Genomic DNA, 18776 nt, shown 5'->3' on the forward strand with positions numbered 1-18776 from the left:
ATGAATGAGACGAGCAGCTGAGTTCAGTACCGACTGGAGCGGGGCCCGTTTGTTAGACGGTAGTCCACAAAGTAGTACGTTGCAGTAGTCCAGACGAGAAATTATGAGAGCATGTATTAACATTTTAGTTGTGTCTTGAGTGAGAAAAGGACGGATGCGAGATATGTTTTTGAGTTGGAGATGGCAGGAGCTGGTTATGGAGTGAACATGAGGAATAAAAGAGAGAGATGAGTCGAATATCACCCCCAAACACCGAGCTTTGGGAACTGAAGTTATGGGAGTGTTATTAACATTTATTGTTACTTCAGGCAGGGAGGTGGACAGAGACGGTGGAAAAATTATTAGTTCTGTTTTAATCATATTAAGTTTTAGTAAGCGAGAGGACATGAAGGAGGATATAGCAGACAAGCAGTCAGGAACACGTTTAAGGAGGGAGTTAAGGTCTGGGGCAGAGAGGTACAGTTGTGTATCGTCTGCATAGTGGTGGTATTGAAACCCGAATGAGTTGATTAAATCACCAAGACCATGCATGTAGATGGAAAAGAGGAGGGGACCAAGAACAGAGCCTTGGGGAACCTCGACAGACAAAGCATGAGGAGGAGAGATCTGATCTGAGTAGGAGACTGTGAAGGACCTTCCAGAGAGGTAGGAAGATAACCATGTAAGAGCAAGGCCCTTTATTCCGACATTTGAAAGTATTTGTAGGAATATGGCTAAAAGTATTAGAGGCAGAGGATCAGCAAGACAGACAGGCAGCTGGCATTGTTTAAAATTAAATAAGTATGTCAGCCTCTATATACCTTTCACTTCAGGTAAACCCTTTAATTTCTGTAGCACTGGTAATAGTGTGCCTCATTTTTCATAAGTTGTTTCTAGCATTTTATTAGTTAAAACAATAAAAGGGTGTAATATATTATGTGCTGTGATGTTATATTTCCCAAATTTGAAGACCTCATAAGGACCAGATGATTTTTATAATGTCCAACTATGCAAAGAGAGAGTGCATTTTCTTTTCCTGAAACTATAGTATACATGCAAGCCTTATAGTATATAGGAAAAAGTATACTGCTCAAAAAAATAAAGGGAACACTTACACAACACCATGTACTGTAAGTCAAAAAAATTTTTTGAGCCGTATATAAAGCTAGTATAGCATGTATTGCCTTTTTTAGAGCAGTATATAAAGTTAGTATAGAATGTGTGCAAAATATTTATGTTAGTCTCTTTTCGTCCTTTCAAATATTGGTTGTTTCCTCTGTGGTTTAGCAACGCAATAATAACTAACCAACTTTAATATGCATTCTATTTCGATGGTAGCATGCTATTATTACTTTCCATCAACCCACTTACTGCTGCTTGAGTGGGTCGTTTCATCCGTGTTGTTTATATATATTTCTCGCTCATCTGTTTTTGAAGTCAAAAAAAGTATTAATATAATTTTTTTAAGGTGTTCCAGATTGTTGGGGATTTCATACTGTTCTAAGTGCATCTTCAATGACTGGGGATTTGTTCTAGTGATCTTTTAAAAGTATAGAGACAAAACCACACAGACTGTCTCACTCATATGTAATATGCGTGAACACAACATTGGTGCTTTTCATACTTGTTGACACTGCTTCTACTTTTGATTGGTCAGATAATTTGTCAATAAATGTGAAGTTTTTTAATTTGTAGAATTTTGTGTATATTTACGGTAGGTTATAGCATCTATTTATCTCGTAAAATTCCTAGAGGCTCGCGTCTAAAGTAAAATACAATGAAGCAGGCACACAGCGACGAAACTAGGCGCCCCCATAGCAGTAATGTTATACTGCACGGGACCCGTAAGGGTAACTCGGGGTTCCGGCGATTGCAGGATTTATGAACCAAACTTACCTACTTATTGATTTATTCAGTTTTATATCACTCAATAGTTAGTTAGCTTATTTGTCAGGACCCAATCGGTGGTCAAGGTAGGCGGAATAAATATTATCTGTAATCATTCCAATGTGTATATCCGTCTGGTCTGAGCCCTCCTTAGGCAGACATTGCTATGAATCAGCATATGTCTCCTGTACAGTAAATAAACCCAAACTATACTTCCGAGAGTGATATTTCACAACGAGACAAACACTAATAAAGCTAAATACTCACCTGGCGAAGGTGCGGAGGACCTCACAGTGACACCTTCCGAACGACTTTTCCTGATCCCTTTTCCTTCCTGCGGGAACACACGACGACACATGATGGACATGAATGAGAGTTCAAATGATCGCGGCAATTTGAGTTGTCTGGGATCTTAAAAGGTCCGATCCGCCATGACAGTCATTATCGTTGTGTGTCACAAAGCTTCGAATCACCTAATCGCACACTCGTACCCACCTCGCAATACAGGGGAAGTGATCGCTCGTCACTCAAAAAAATGGTGCTCCCCCATTCGTAACGTATGAACCCCAACGGTATATGTAATGTATTGTAATGAAGGTTCATTGCTAAAAAAAATAACAAAACCTCCAGGACAGTGGAACAGTTTGAAAGATATGGGTCCTGTTACATTTGGTATAAAGATGACAGAGGTTACCGCCATGGTGGTGATAGCATGATTGTGCGGAGAAGCTCTCCTGTTCCAGGACCTGGACGAGTTGCCATAACTGAGGGAAGCCACCATTCTATCAGAAAATACTGAAGGAGAATATTCTGCCATTGGTCCACGATCTGAACCTCAAGCATAATTGCTTTATACTGTGGGAAAATGAACCAAAGCACAAGAGTCCACCTATGAATGGCTGATAAAAGCACACAAATGAAGCCTTTGGTGTGGCTTAGTGCAGGTCCTGACTTGAATCCCACTGACGTGTTGTGGCAGAACCTTCAACAGGCAGTTCTCAGTCAAAAACCCTTTGATGTGGCTGATTTAATACAATGCAGCAGAGATGAGTGGGCCAAGGTTTCCCCACAGCGATGACAAAGACCGATCTCCTGTTACTGGCAGAATCTGACTGCATTTGGTGCTGCTAAAGGTGGCACAAACAAGTATTAGAAAAGTGTAAGGGGCAGTTACTTTTTCACACGAGTCATATTGTCATCAGTGTAATTTTGACCTTCAATAAATCAAAAGAGCATTGAGAAGCTGTATTGGGTTTACTTTAGGACGGTCATACTGAACAGAAATCCGAATGGGGCAAATATATTTTCGCAGCACTGTACTGTGCCTGATTTACAAAGTCATCCTCAGACATCTCCAGTGAGAATAGCTAAAGATTTTCCAGCATACTTGTCCTGAACTAATAAAAAAAATGTCTGCTACTTAGTAGTTAGAATTTGCCACCCTCATCTGGCCCATATCAGAGCTCAGTGAGAGGTGCTGAGAGGTGTGTGAATCAGTCACTGCGTCACTGTAGTTGCAGCAGCTACCAGGTAGCCTGGGCCATATCAGATCTCAGTGCAGAGTGCTTGGAGGTGTGTAAATGAATGACTGAGTCACTCTCATTGTAATTGCAGAAGCTACAGGTTAGCCTGGGACATATCAGATCTCTATGAGCAATGCTGAGAGGTGTGTGAATTAGTAGCTGTGTAAAGGTGGCCATGCACTTATAGATTTGCAGCAGATTTGACCTTCAGAAAGATTTCTGCCAGATGCCTGTCAAGTCTAATCTGACAGGAATCTATCTGATGTGTGCCACACACTATGAACAGATTTCCAATAGACTTCAGAATGAAATCTATTGGAAATCATCTAAATGCATTATTGGATCATTAGATGAAATGCAACTCTATGGGCCATCAATCTGCTGCCAGCTGCAGATCCAACTAGATTTTCCACCCTGTCAGATCGCTCAAATCGATTAAAATTGATCGAAATCGGCCGCAAATCGATCGATTGTATAGAATCGGTCGATGGCTGAAACCGACCAGTGTATGGGCCCCTTGTAGCATCTGGAGGTAAAGACAGCTGAGGTTATATGAGATCATAGTGAAGGGCATAGCCGGCCTTTGATATGAGCGACCGGAGCGGTCGCTCAGGGCGCCAGCTTCCAGGGGGGCGCCTATAGCTGGTTGCCTATACTGAGGGCACCTACACCTGATTTCTTATACTGGGGACACCTATAACTGGCTACCTATACTGAGGGAGGGCACCTACTCCTGGCTACCTATACTGGAGGCACCTATGCTTGGCTACCTATGGGGGGATGGAGACCTTCTACTGACTTCCTATACTGGGGGCAACTATGTTTGGCAACCTATATTGAGGGCACCTATACATGCACGAACACGGTAAATCCAGCGCAGGAGACTTGGGCGCAGCCGGCGCTACCATAGGCCGTAATAGAAATTACAGCTATAGCGGCGCACAGGGAGTAACTTCAGCGCCGTCAGAAGACGGAGCTGAAGTTGCTTTTAAAAAAATAATTTGGCTTCCAGCAATTGCTGGACGCTGAATTATTTCATTCCCCACCATCCATGGCGGCCTGGAGGGGGAATAGTAATTAAAGAGAGTCTGAAGCGAGAATAAATCTCGCTTCAGACCTCATAAATAGCAGGGGCATGTGTGCCCCTGCTAAAACGCCGCTATAGCGCGGCTTAACGGGGGTCCCTTCACCCCCAAATCCCCCTCGATACACCGGGGGAGCGCTTCCTGGTTGGGGCAGGGCTAACCGCCGCAGCCCTGCCCCACGCGCGTCTGTCAGCGCGTATCTCCGCCTCTCCCCCGCCCCTCTCAGTCTTCCTTCACTGAGAGGGGCGGGGGAGAGGCGGCGATGCGCCGCTGACAGACGCGACTGGAGGCAGGGCTGCAGCCGTTAGCCCTGCCTCCAGGAAGAGACAGCCAGCGACCTTTTCACGACACACTTTTGCGGGGGGTGGGTTGGGGGTGAAGGGACCCCCGTTTAGCCGCGGGATAGCGGCGTTTTAGCAGGGGCACTCGTGCCCCTGCTATTTATGAGCTCTGAAGCGAGATTTATTCTCGCTTCAGAGTCTCTTTAACACGGCCCGGACTTGTGCGGCAGCAGGATTAGCCATATACTGGCTGTGTCCTGCGCCCAAGGATCCGGCGCCGTTCTCTCTCGTACGCTACATGAGATCCTATACTGGGGGCACCTATACCTGGCTACCTATCTATACTGAGTCTGAGGGCGTTTTGGAGGGGGGGGGGGGGGGGGGGGGGGCGCACAGCAGCTATAATGCGTGGTGCAAATTGTCAGTGCTGTGCTATCATTCTAAATGGGGGAGGAAGTGGCTAACTGTCCCACTGAATGTTTTTATTAATATTCCTGAAAGGTTCTAGCCTTCATTTTTAAGTGTATTCATGATAATGCACTCTTTCCATCCATTCATGGTTATTAACTACTTTGGCCTCCTGGACGTACTAGCTACGCCCAGGAGGCCTACGTCTAGGAGGCCATGTGCGCGTCTGCACACTCCCGGCCGCGGATCGTTAGCCCACAAATCAGTGAATTGGGCTATGGTGCCCGATCACTGATTCCTCTCCCCCGCAGAAAAAGCGACAGCTTCTCTCAGAAGCTCTGCTTTTTCTGGCTGTTGCGTCCTCCATGCGTCCCTCTAATGGCCCATACTCACGAGGGACTTTTGTCGCCTCAACACGCGGCGCGTGCGTGTTGCGGCGACAGGTCGCCCGTGAGTATGGGCCGTCGCACACGCGCGCACCCCGAACTGTCGCCCGCCGCTCATGTCGCCATGCGATTGAAACTTTCAATCGCATGGCGACAGTCGCCGCTGCCCCCCCGCCGCAACTGTCGCTAGTCCGCGTGAGTACGCGGACTAGCGACAGCAACCTCCATGTAGGTACATGGAGCTTCCGGCGGGGGGAGGAGGAACGTCAGCGACAGCTTCCGCCTTGCCGCTGGTCCCTCTTCCGCGTGTGTACGCGGAGGGACCTGGCGAGAAGCTGTCGCCGGCCTGTCGCCCACACGCTCACGTGTGCTGGCGACAGGCCACATTTCTCGCCCGTGAGTATGGGCCTTAAGCGTATGTTACGCTTAGAGTGACGTCATGTAAACAAACTCATGGCCGCCATGTTGTGGCCAAAAAGTAAAACTACAACTAAAAGTAAAAAAAAAAAAAAAACTCAACACACATTTACATTATAAAAGTTCTGTTTACATCCCACCCTCCCAAAAATACCCAAATAAAATGTTTAACCACTTCCGGATACCGGGTGGTTTTGCTGATCGGTGCTGCGTGGGCTCTCCAGCCCGCAGCACCGATCAGCTAGCAGTCAGGCCGATCAGACTTCCCCCCTTTTTTCCCCACTAGGGGGATGTCCTGCTGGGGGGGTCTGATCGCCGCCGGCTGCTTGCGCTTGCGGGGGGGGGGCTCTCTTCAAAGCCCCCCTCCGCAGCGCTTCCTGGCCGCCTTCCCCTTCCCTCCCTCTACCTCCCCCTGTGAGCGGCGCAGGACGGAATTCCGTCCTGCGCCGGATAGGATAGGCTTCAGCCTATCAGGTGCCGGCGGTCCCCGGCCAATCAGAGGCCGGGGATCGCCGATCTCCGCCACGGCGCTGCTGCGCAGCAGCGCCGTATACATGTAAACACCGGGGAAGATCTTCCCCGTGTGTTTACATTTACCCTGCGAGCCACGATCGGAGGCTCGCAGGGTGTTCACGGAGACACCCTCCGTGAACTGACATGGAACGGCCGCTCATACGAGCGGCCGTTTCCATGCAATCCACTTCAGGATTCAGGGGCGTAGTTAAGCGTACGCCGAATCCTGAAGTGGTTAATATAAAAAAAAAAAAAAAAAATTACAATAATAAAAAAAAAACATGTAAATATTTACCTAAGGGTCTAAACTTTTTAAATATCAATGTAAAGATGAAATATTTCTATTTTTTTTATTTTAAACTTGTAAATAGTGATAGATGCAAAACTGAAAAAATGCACCTTTATTTCCAAATAAAATATTGTCGCCATACATTGTGATAGGGACATAATTTTAACGGTGTAATAACCGGGACATATGGGCAAATACAATACGTGAGTTTTAATTATGGAGGCATGTATCATTTTAAAACTATAATGGCTGAAAACTGAGAAATAATGATTTTTTTCCGTTTTTCTCTTATTCTTCCTGTTAAAATGCATTTACAGTAAAGTGGCTCTTAGCAAAAGGTACCCCCCAAAGAAAGCCTAATTGGTGGCGGAAAAAACAAGATATAGATCAGTTCATTGTGATAAGTAGTGATAAAGTTATAGACTAATGAATGGGAGGTGAACATTGCTCGGATGCATAAAGTAAAAACGACTGAAGGCTGAAGTGGTTAATAGTATTTTTTCTATTATACATACGTGACATGTCACGGAGATCTGTGCATTTGGCATGATGTGTCACAACGTCAAAAAGGTTGGGAACCACTGTTCTAGGAGATATCTCAGGAGAAAACGGGAATTGCATATGGGCCTGTGTGTGTATACGTGCGTGCGTGCGTGTGTGTATATGTGTATATGCAGGTGGGAAGAGGATGAAGGGGGGCACAAAAATCAGGTTTCGCTCAGGGCGCTGTGAAACCTAAGGCCGGCCCTGGTGAAGGGTGCTGAGAAATGTGTGAATTAACAGATGTGTAAGAACAGTTGTAGCAGCCATTACAGCTATAGGGCAGCCTGGGTCATATCAGATGCCTGGGAAATTTGTTATGTGGTGTGTAAATTAGTGGCTGTGTCATTACAGTTGAAGCATCTGCAGCTATACATCAGCCTTGGCCATATCAGATCAAAGCGTGGGGTGCCAAGAGGTGAGAGAATTAGTGCTTGTGTGACTGTCATTGTGGTACCTAAAGCTAAAGGGCACCTTGGGCTGTATGAAATCATATCGACAGGGAGGGGTGCCGAGAAGTTTGTGAACTACCAGTAATAGCTGTGTGGGTGCAGTTGTAGCTTCTGAAGCTAGTGGGCAGCCAAGGTCATATTAATGTAGATGCAAGCAAAAGCTGCTGAGAGGTGTGTGAATTATCTGCTGTGATTGCACTTGTAGCATCTGCAGCTACAGGTCAGCCTAGGTCAGATCAAATCCTTGTAAAGGCGTGCAAACAGGTGGGTCAGTTATAGATAATTGAAGGATGTGAAGTTCCGCTCGATCTTCCAAAAGTATCAAATTCTTTATTAATTCAGGTCACACACAGAATAAAAGTTCGCTAACATGTTTCAGACACACATTGGTCCTTAATCATAATCATTGGTGCTATGATTAAGGACCAATTTGTGTCTGAAACATGTTAGCGAACTTTTATTCTGTGTGTGACCTGAATTAATAAAGAATTTGATACTTTTGGAACATCGAGCGGAACTTCACATCCTTCAATTATCTATGGCTTGGGGCAAGAGTTACCTGGTTCCTAGCTCTGTTCTTAACACCAAGGTTGAGCGGACAGCACATTGAACTTTGTCAGGTAGGTCAGTTAGTGGTTGTGTGATTGTAATTGTGCCATTTTCAGCTTAACAGCCTGCACTATATGACATCACTGTTAGAGCTGAGACCCACAGTAGCCATTAGCTTATAAGCACTCGATACTTGCAGTCGACAGACGACCCTCCCATAGTCATATCTAAGTGCGACAGTGGACCTGCTCAGACAAGATCGCAGTTTTCTGCCAGAGAGTAACAGCACAGTGCGTCAAGCACTGAAACGCGCAGTTTCAAAACCGCTGCCATTCGGCTGCATTTAAAGTACACCAGAACTGAGAGTGATATGGTGGTTGCCGTTTCTATTTCCCTTTAAAGAGGTTCTCTGGAGGGGGAGGGGGGAGTTTTGAAAATAAAAACAGACACTTACCTGGGGCTTTTACCGGCCCCCTGCAGCTGCAATGTCCTACACCGTCTTCCAACGATCACCACCGGTCCCAGTCTAACGTGGCATCTCATCCAACTGCGGCTGTGCGGCCGTGCGTGTGGTTGCTCATACAAGAAAACGTTGTATTGCACCTGCGCAGTAAGCTCCCGATGACGCACACAGGAGCGAGCACTATTCGTCTTTTTAGACGAATATCAGACCGGGACCGGTGGCGGGGAACGGAGCATCGGAGGAGGGCGGCACGGGACATTACAGCTGCAGGGGGCCGGTAGAAGTCCCAGGTGTCTGTTTTTACTTTCAAACACCACACACACCCGCCACCCCCCTCCACCCCATGAGAACCCCGTTAAAGAGACTGACGTCTCGTAAAAATCATGTTTTTATTTATTTCCCTACCTAAACCACCGCATCCCTGCTGCTGTAATCTAACTAAATCCCCCCTAACTCCCAGGGGGGCAATCCGGGCAGTGCTACGAGCCGCAGTTCTGCCTTCTCAGCGCGTCTATCAGCCCGGATCGCCACCTCTCCCCCGCCCCTCTCAGTCTTCCTTCACTGAGAGGGGCGGCGGAGAGGCGGGGATACGCGGCAGACTCTGCCTCCAACAGCAGCAAAATCCACGACCAAGAAAGTCGCGAATTTTGCAGGGGAGAGGGAGGGGGGAGTTAGGGGGGATTTAGTTAGATTTCAGTGGCGGTTTTTAAATAACTACTGGCTACTGGCTGCTGTAGTGTCTGAATTACACACCTTAAACAAGCATGGAGCTAATCCTAGGAGTATTAGAGGCAGAGGCTCAGTAGGACAGCCAGGCAATCTGCATGTTAAAACAAAAATAAATATGTCAGCCTCCATATCCCTCTCACCTCAAGTGTCCTTTAAATTGCACTCAAATAGCGCATGTGGCCAGCAGACTGGACACTTAACTGTTCGACAAGCTTGTTCAGCTTCCTATCTCCCACTAGCAGTGCTTTAGCAGCGTCCGGCAGTGGAACCCTATGAGGGTGGTTCCACTGCAGTGCTTGCACTTAGCAGCGTGCTGCAGCACGTGCAAGTGAAGGTCCAAGCTAAAAAAAACAAAAAACCTGGGGCTTCCTCCAGCCCATGGCAGTCGTTCTTTGCCCTCGCCGCAGCTCCGGTGGCTCCCGGTCTTCCCTGCTGCAGAAGCCGACCTCGCCAGGTCGGGTTCCGGGTCGGCTTCTTCTGTGCTCCACTGCGCGGGTCACGTGGTCCGGCCTACGTCATCAAGATTATACTGCGCCTGCTCAGTACAATCTTCATGACGTCGGCCGGACCACGTGACCCGCGCCGTGTAGCGCACAAGAAGCCGACCTGGCGAGGTTGGCTTCTGCAGCGAAGGACACCGGGAGCCACCGGAGCTGCGGCGAGGGCACAGAACGACTGCCAGGGGCTGGAGGAAGCCCCAGCTAAGTGGAGTTTGTTTGGTTTTTTTTTAGCTTGGATGTTTCCTTTAAGCAATCCCGGGATTATCACATTGAAGGGATGTTCATGTCGCAATCACTCCGGGAATTGCAGTAAAATTGCAGACTTTCACAATTATGGAAATCATGGACACACAAGTGGCACCATACAGAGCAGTTTATGTTTGGAAGTACTTAGGAAGAGACTCGGAGATGCAGACGGCGGGGGGGGGGGGGGGGGGGGGGAGGGGGGATTTGAAGGAGGCCTGGCAGAGGCGTAGCTAGAGCTCTCAGCGCCCGGGGACAAAGACTATTAATGCGCCTTCTAAGGAGGGACCTGCAGTGAGCGTAGTGTGCTGCACCAAAAAGGGTCGTGGCCACACAACAGAATGTGGGCGTGGTAATGAGTGGGGCCAAATATACATGACCTTAGCAGTGGTTTAAAAGGTCTGACAGGAAAGTGTGAGCTCTGCCATAGTGTTTCCCCCCAAAATACATGTAATCTGACAGCATTTCACCAAAAATACACGTAATTTGGCTTAGGTTCCTCCAAAATACAGATAATATGGCAATGGTTCACCCAGAATAGACAATCTGGCAGCAGTGGTTCCCCCAACATACATATAATCTGGCAACTGTTCCCCAAAAATACAGTGAATCTGGCAGCAGTTCCCCAAAAATAGGTGCCCCCAGTATAGGTAACCAGGTCTATAGGTGTCCACGGTGGAAGTAACCAGGCCTATAGGTGTCCCCAAAATAGGTAGCCAGGTCTATAGATGTCCCCAGAATAGGTAGCCAGGTGTATAGATGTCCCCAGAATAGGTAGCCAGGTGTATAGATGTCCCCAAAACAGGTAGCCAAGTGTATAAATGTCCCCAAAACAGGTAGCCAAGTGTATAAATGTCCCCAATATATGTAGCCAGGTGTATATGTGTCCCAGTATATGTAGCCAGGTCTATAGTAGTCCCCAGAATAGGTAGCCAGGTGTATAGCTGTACCTAGTATAGGTAGCCAGGTCTATAGTAGTCCCCAGAATAGGTAGCCAGGTGTATAGATGTCCCCAGAATAGGTAGCCAGGAAGTAACCAGGCCTATAGGTGTCCCCAAAATAGGTAGCCAGGTGTATAGGTGTCCCCAGAATAGGTAGCCAGGTGTATACAGTACAGACCAAAAGTTTGGACACACCTCATTCAAAGAGTTCTTTTTATTTTCATGACTATGAACATTGTAGATTCACACTGAAGGCATCCAAACTATGAATTAACACATGTGAAAGTATAGTAGATAACCAAAAAGTGTGAAACAACTAAAATATGTCATATTCTAGGTCAGGCATGGGCAAACTTGGCCCTCCAGCTGTTGAGGAACTACAAGTCCCACAATGCATTGCAGGAGTCTAAGAGCCATAGTCATGACTCAAAGGCAAATGCATTGTGGGATTTGTAGTTCCTTAACAGCTGGATGGCCAAGTTTGCCCATGCCTGTTCTAGGTTCTTCAAAGTAGCCACATTTTGCTTTGATTACTGATTTGCACACTCTTGGCATTCTCTTGATGAGCTTCAAGAGGTAGTCACCTGAAATGGTCTTCCAACAGTCTTGAAGGAGTTCCCAGAGATGCTTAGCACTTGTTGGCCCTTTTGCCTTCACTCTGTGGTCCAGCTCACCCCAAACCATCTCGATTGGGTTCAGGTCTGGTGACTGTGGAGTCCAGGTCATCTGGCGCAGCAGCCCATCACTCTCCTTCATGGTCAAATAGCCCTTACACAGCCTGGAGGTGTGTTTGGGGTCATTGTCCTGTTGAAAAATAAATGATGGTCCAACTAAACGCAAACCGGATGGAATAGCATGCCGCTGCAAGATGCTGTGGTAGCCATGCTGGTTCAGTGTGCCTTCAATTTTGAATAAATGCTCAACAGTGTCACCAGAAAAGCACCCCCACACCATCACACCTCCTCCCCCATGCTTCACAGTGGGAACCAGGCATGTAGAGTAGAGACAATCTGTTCACCTTTTCTGCGTTGCACAGCCACGGTGGTTGGAACCAAAAATCTCAAATTTGGACTCATCAGACCAAAGCACAGATTTCCACTGGTCTAATGTCCATTACTTGTGCTCTTTAGCCCAAACAAGTCTCTTCTACTTGTTGCCTGTCCTTAGCAGTGGTTTCCTAGCAGATATTCTACCATGAAGGCCTGTTTCACAGTCTCCTCTTAACAGTTGTTCTAGAGATGTGTCTGCTGCTAGAACTCTGTGTGGCATTGACCTGGTCTCTAATCTGAGCTGCGATTTCTGAGGCTGGTGACTCGGATGAACTTATCCGCTGCAGCAGAGGTGACTCTTGGTCTTCCTTTCCTGGGGCGGTCCACATGTGAGCCAGTTTCTTTGTAGCGTTTGATGGTTTTTGAGACTGCACTTGGGGACACTTTCAAAGTTTTCCCAATTTTTTAGACTGACTGACCTTCATTTCTTAAAGTAATGATGGCCACTCGTTTTTCTTTACTTAGCTGCTTTTTTTCTTGCCATAATACAAATTCAAACAGTCTATTCAGTAGGACTATCAGCTGTGTATCCACCTGACTTTCCCACAACGCAACTGATGGTCCCAACCCCATTTATAAGGCAAGAAATCCCACTTATTAAACCTGACAGGGCACACCTGTGAAGTGAAAACCATTTCAGGTGACTACCTCTTGAAGCTCATCAAGAGAATGCCAAGAGTGTGTAAAGCAGTAATCAAAGCAAAAGGTGGCTACTTTGAAGAACCTAGAATATGACATATTTTCAGTTGTTTCACACTTTTTGGTTATGTACTATACTTCCACATGTGTTAATTCATAGTTTGGATGCCTTCAGTGTGAATCTACAATGTTCATAGTCATGAAAATAAAGAAAACTCTTTGAATGAGAAGGTGTCGAAACTTTTGGTCTGTACTGTAGATGTCCCCAGTATAGGTAAGCCAGGTCTATAGTAGTCCCCAGAATAGGTAGCCAGGTGTATAGATGTCCCCAGAATAGGTAGACAGGTGTATAGATGTCCCCAGAATAGGTAGCAAGGTGTATAGGGCGGTGGTGTTGGCATCGTCCCGCCTGTCCCCTCCCGGGGGTGACCCGTCCGCCGGAATTGGTCACAGGTATATATATATATATATATATATATATATATATATATATATATGTATATCTTATCAACAACTCGGTAGAGTAATGATTTTTTGATATTATTTATGTTCAATTTTGTTTTTTATTTACCGAATGGTGTGTGGTGCTAACCGGTAGGGATGGGTGTGTTTGGCCGCTGGCCCCGCCCCCCACGCTCGTATTGGCTAAACACGCTGCCCCTTCTCCTTGCCGTCGCCCTCGCTGGCCGGGATGACGCGCTTCCGGTTTGTGGAGCGCGGATTTCCGGCCGCGTGTGTGTCGGCGTGGAGCGCATGACACGCTACTACACGTCGGCCGGTGGCCGCTGGGGGGCGTGGCCATGGGGCGCGTTTCCGGCCTGGTGCGGGCGTGAGGGGCGGGTCGGGCGGCCTCCACGCTCATATAGTTTGCGGGTGCATACGTTAGTGTGCACTCGCAATGTCATGCTGGATGCCTGTTCCTGATGAGGCCGATATCAATCGGCGAAACATGTCGAGCAATTAGGCATCACTTCTAGCCTCACCTGACTCCCTGGGGGGACAGCCCTGGCTCTACCTATGGACCTTGCCTGCATTTACCAACCTGCACAGCTGCGGACCACGGTCATGGATGGGTAACTGACTATGCATGCATGCTTTTACGCTTTGCCCTGTTTTGAGGCTTCCATTTATATCTGCCATTACGCTTGCTATTGCATGAAGACTGCTATGCCATATGCTGCCATCTAATATGCTGGGAATGATCCAAGTTATTGATATGACAAAGGTTTTGGTTAACCACACAAGTTCCTGTGATTGAGGACCGGAGTGGACATTTCTGTGAAAAGTAGATTTTGTCTACCACATATCCATTACTTATCCAGCGGGGATCTGAGACTGGGATCCAATTATTGTTCATATGGGACTTTGATGGTTGCGTCAGGAGCATTGCAATATAATACACCCTCCATTTTGCAACTTGGAATCCATTCATAATATCTGTAGCCAGGACTGGTCATTTCCCTTAGGTCTGGGGACTGCAGCCCCATGAACCTTGAATGTGTTGTCAGGAGGCTATTTTAGCTATCTATGTTGTATGTATTATGTAGAGTTATGTGTGTGTTTGTTTTTTGATATTGAGACCATATTTCTAAGACATTAAAGTATTTTTTGTAGCTTCTCACATGCGCCCAAGAGTCAATCCTTTACTTTGTTGTTTATCATGTTAGATGTTGACATGGTGCATGTGAGGATTTTGGGTAATTAATGATACATATGTTTATTTGTATTTTTTAGTCTCATTGGGCGCTGGTCCGTTATTTAAGTGGTCACAATCTAGTGTATAGATGTCCCCAGCATATGTAGCCAGGTGTATATGTGGCCCCAGTATATGCAGCCAGGTCTATAGTAGTCCCCAGAATAGGTAGTCAGGTGCATAGATGTCCCCAGAATAGGTAGCCAGGTGCATAGATGTCCCCAGAATAGGTAGCCAGGTGCATAGATGTCCCCAGAATAGGTAGCCAGGTGCATAGATGTCCCCAGAATAGGTAGCCAGGTGTATAGATGTCCCCAGAATAGGTAGCCAGGTGTATAGATGTCCCCAGTATATGTAGCCAGATGTATATGTGTCCCCAGTATATGTAGCCAGGTCTGTAGTAGTCTCCAGAATAGGTAGCCAGGTGTATAGATGTCCCCAGTATATGTAGCCAGGTGTATATGTGTCCCCAGTATATGCAGCCAGGTCTATAGTTGTCCCCAGAATAGGTAGCCAGGTGTATAGATGTCCCCAGTACATGTAGCCAGGTGTATAGATGTCCCCAGAATAGGTAGCCAGGTGTATTTGTCCCCAGAATAAGTAGCCAGGTCTATAGTAGTCCCCAGTATATTTAGCCAGGGGTATATGTGCCCCCAGTGTATGTAGCCAGGTGTATATGTTTCCCCAGTATATGTAGCCAGGGGTATAGATGTCCACAGTAAATGTAGCCAGGGGTATAGATGTCCACAGTATATGTAGCCAGGTGTATATGCGTCCCCAGTATATGTAGCCAGGTCTATAGATGTCCCCAGAATAGGTAGCCAGGGGTATAGATGTCCCCAGTATATGTAGCCAGGTGTATATGTCCCCAGAATAGGTAGCCAGGTGTCCACCCAGCAGGAGTGGTGACAGCGCAGAGAAGGGGGAGCATTAGGCACAGCAGCGGGAAGGGGGGGGGGAACGTCCCCCCCGTCCTCACCTGGGACTCCCCCGTCCTCGCTTCCCCCTCCGGAACTAAGTCTTGTGCGGCTGGCAGTGGCGGGGACTCACCTCTGCCTCGTTCTGGCCGGTGCGAGATGAAGCTTTGCATTGCCGCTAGTCTGGTTTGGTCTAGACCAGAGCAGCGGCACGCAGAACTTCCACTGGTCAGAACGAGGCAGAGGTGAGTCCCCGCCGCTGCCAGCCGCACAAAACATGGTTCCGGAGGGGAAAGTGAGGAAGGGGAAGCCCCAGGTGGAGGGAAGGGGGGGGAGGGGAGACGTCCCCCCTTCCCCACCGATGTGCCTATCGCTCCCCCTTCTCTGCGCTGCTGGGCTGGGAAAGTTAAAAAAATAAATCTCATGGTCATGGCTGGGCACCCTCAGGGACACAGCGCCTAGGGGGAACATGTCCTACCCCGCCCCCCCCCCCCCAAGCTACGCCCCTGGGGCCCAGAGGCGGCATGAGGAGACCAAGTGAAAACGTATCCAATGCATCCAGAGCCTTCTTTCTTCTTAGGTATGTAACTTTTTTTTGTAGGTCTCCTTGGAAGGTTACCTATTAGACCAAATAGCTCGTTGGTACAATTTGTGCCCCAAAGCAGCTGTGAGGACAAACGCATCCCTACTGGGCATGCATGAGTCTGGTCCACTATTGCGCAGTAGGGATGCTTGTCCTTGGAACTCCTCAGGGATTAGTAGTTTTGAAAATCTATTCAGTCAAATAGATACACTGGCCAGGGCCAGTTCCAGACTGCCGCCAAAAACATTTTGAAACCCCCACCCCCCTCCATGGACTGGGATTGGATGGGCGGCACAAGTGCTGGTTTCCTGCAGATCACGAGGACCAGCAGGCACACAGGAATTGACTGCCACAGATGCTGCTGCTCACCCAGGTCTCCCCTCCTCAGATTCACACACAGCACAGCCTACATGCTGTGTGTTGTTTGTCACACTTCGCACACTGTAAAGAGTAAGGGCCCTTTTCCACTAGAGCGATTGTGATTGCTGAATCGCAAAATCGCTAGTGATTTTTAAATCGCTAGGGTTGTTACTTTATCATAGAAATCACGAAAAGTATTTTCCACTACAGTGATTCGATTTGGAAATCGCTAATCGCAAATCGCAATCGCTTGCTGGAGCGATTTTTACAATGATAATGCAATGCAAATGAAAATCGCAAATCGCAATCGCATAACAGAATTAATGAAAAATCGCAATCGCAATCGCTGGCGTTTGTGATTGCTAGTGGAAAAGGGCCCTTAGGGCCCTTTTCCACTAGCAATCGCTAGCGTTCACGCTGAACGCTAACGATTGCTGAATCGCAATTAGCGGCGATTCCCCGACGTTCGCGGCCGCGATTTTGCTATGCTATGCACTGCATAGCAAAATCGCGGCAAAAGTCGCTCCGCAACGCGATCGCGATCAAGTAAAAAACGAATCGCGGTAGTGGAAATTACCTACCGCGATTCCTATGTTAAAAAGCAAACCGTAGCGATTGTAAAATCGCTAGCGGTTTGCGGTTTTGCGATTCAGCCAGCGCAAACGCCCTGGTGGAAAAGGGCCCTAAGGGCCTTTTTCCACTAGCCTGCGATTTGCGATTTGCTTCTGATCGCAAATCGCAAGGTACATTAAACTAATGGAAACTGCAGCAGCAATTTCCATTAGTGCGATCCGATTGCGATGCGATTTTGGTCAAAGCGCAATCGTCGTCCTGCTGCGTTTTGTATGCGATTGAGCTGGACTATGAGTATAGTAGCTCAATCGCAATCGCATAATGGAAATTGAAACGCGATTGCGTGGAGGAGAGCCGGGAGATTGGCAGCAACTAGTGCGGCAAACCCAAAAGAGTGTAGTTGGCAACTACACTCTTTTGGGTTTGCCGCACCGCCACCCTGAGCATGCGGTTTACCTCGCTGCAAAGAACCAGCCCTGTGGAGGACAGTGCCGAAATGACCAGGAAGGTTCTATGCTATACAGAGCCTTCCCTCTAATAAGGAATGTATTAAAACTGTAGTAATGTCACTTCAGGTTAGGGGCCACCTGTACACTCGGTAAAGCAGCAGAGACAACCCCAAATCTAGTTTGTCTAGAATGCTTTAGGGCCCTTGTCCACCGCTAATTGGGCTTGCAATTGCACTGCGTTGCGATTACGCAAGCAGTAATTTCCACTTGCCGTTGGGAACAGAGCAAGATTGCGACATGAAGCGCGTAAGCCTGCGATTGCTTTTGGGGAGGAAAAGTGGACTACTGGGAAATGAGCACTGCGATTTACAAGGTAAGGCTTGAAGGTAAGGCTTGTTTGCAATGACAAGTGATGCGAGTGCGGCTACCTAGCCGCATCACATCAATTCCAATGGCGTCTGCGTCACTTCCACAACTCCCGATGTGGAACTTCAGCATGCTGCAAATTCTCAAATCGCTCCGCACCCAATGCATGGAATGAAAACTGTTCCATTGCCGCGCATTGGGATCAGCACACCCGCTATGTAGGCGCATCACACCTCATAAGTGCTACAATCTACTTTTTGAAGTGGATTGCGACCAGTGGAAAAGGGTCATAAATGATAAATACTGAGATGCTGGTTATTCTGTCCTGTTTATTTTTCTGGACAGTACCCATTTACGTGTATATAGCTTTTAAATTAAGATAGGCAAATTGTATACCACTCAGTTGTACATTTTTTTTCCAATCCAAACTGCGTATTACAGAAATGGCTGAGGGTGACCGTGGGTCTCTTGTCACTCACATGGCAAATCACCTATGTCAGAAGCTGCTTCCTACCGACTCTACCTTCTACTCGCTACAAACAAACTTCACAGCCTGACGAGAGAAGACCAGGTGGGCGGTGGCGGAGCTAGCTACAGCTCAGCTTGATGACAACAAGCTCGTCAGTCGTCACAGCCTGGCCTGCGCGGGAAACCACAAGGCGCTAGACACTAGACAGGGACATGTAAGGGGCAGGGCTTTACGCCTTCACTTTTTCAAAGTTGGGGGGAATACATGATACATGTTTTGCTTTGGCAATGCTAAATGTATTTGGTCCTGCCAATAAAGCTTTTTTGGATTTGGATTTGGATACATGAGTAGCCTGCAGGGGGCTGGGAAGCAGTACGAAAAAATAGAGGGGGTCTTCGCGAAACAAAGCGACTGTAATAACCTTCCTTGTACAGCACTTCTCTATACGCTGCTACAGCGGAAAATTCACAGTCGGCTACAAGAAAATGGCTGC

At 47.5% G+C, this 18776-nt stretch overlaps 1 protein-coding gene across 2 annotated transcripts in view; it reads right to left on the minus strand.

Annotated features, from left to right (window-relative positions):
• Positions 1-18448, minus strand: part of LTBR (lymphotoxin beta receptor) — a 390915-nt gene extending 372467 nt beyond the window's left edge. For both annotated transcript variants that reach the window (XM_068258500.1, XM_068258499.1), the window contains exon 1: positions 18294-18448. The gene's annotated coding sequence lies outside the window, so the exon portion shown is untranslated. The remainder of the gene's footprint in view (positions 1-18293) is intronic.
• Between the last annotated feature and the right edge of the window lie 328 nt (positions 18449-18776).

This window comes from Hyperolius riggenbachi, chromosome 10, assembly GCF_040937935.1.
Source record: "Hyperolius riggenbachi isolate aHypRig1 chromosome 10, aHypRig1.pri, whole genome shotgun sequence".
NCBI lineage: Eukaryota > Metazoa > Chordata > Amphibia > Anura > Hyperoliidae > Hyperolius > Hyperolius riggenbachi.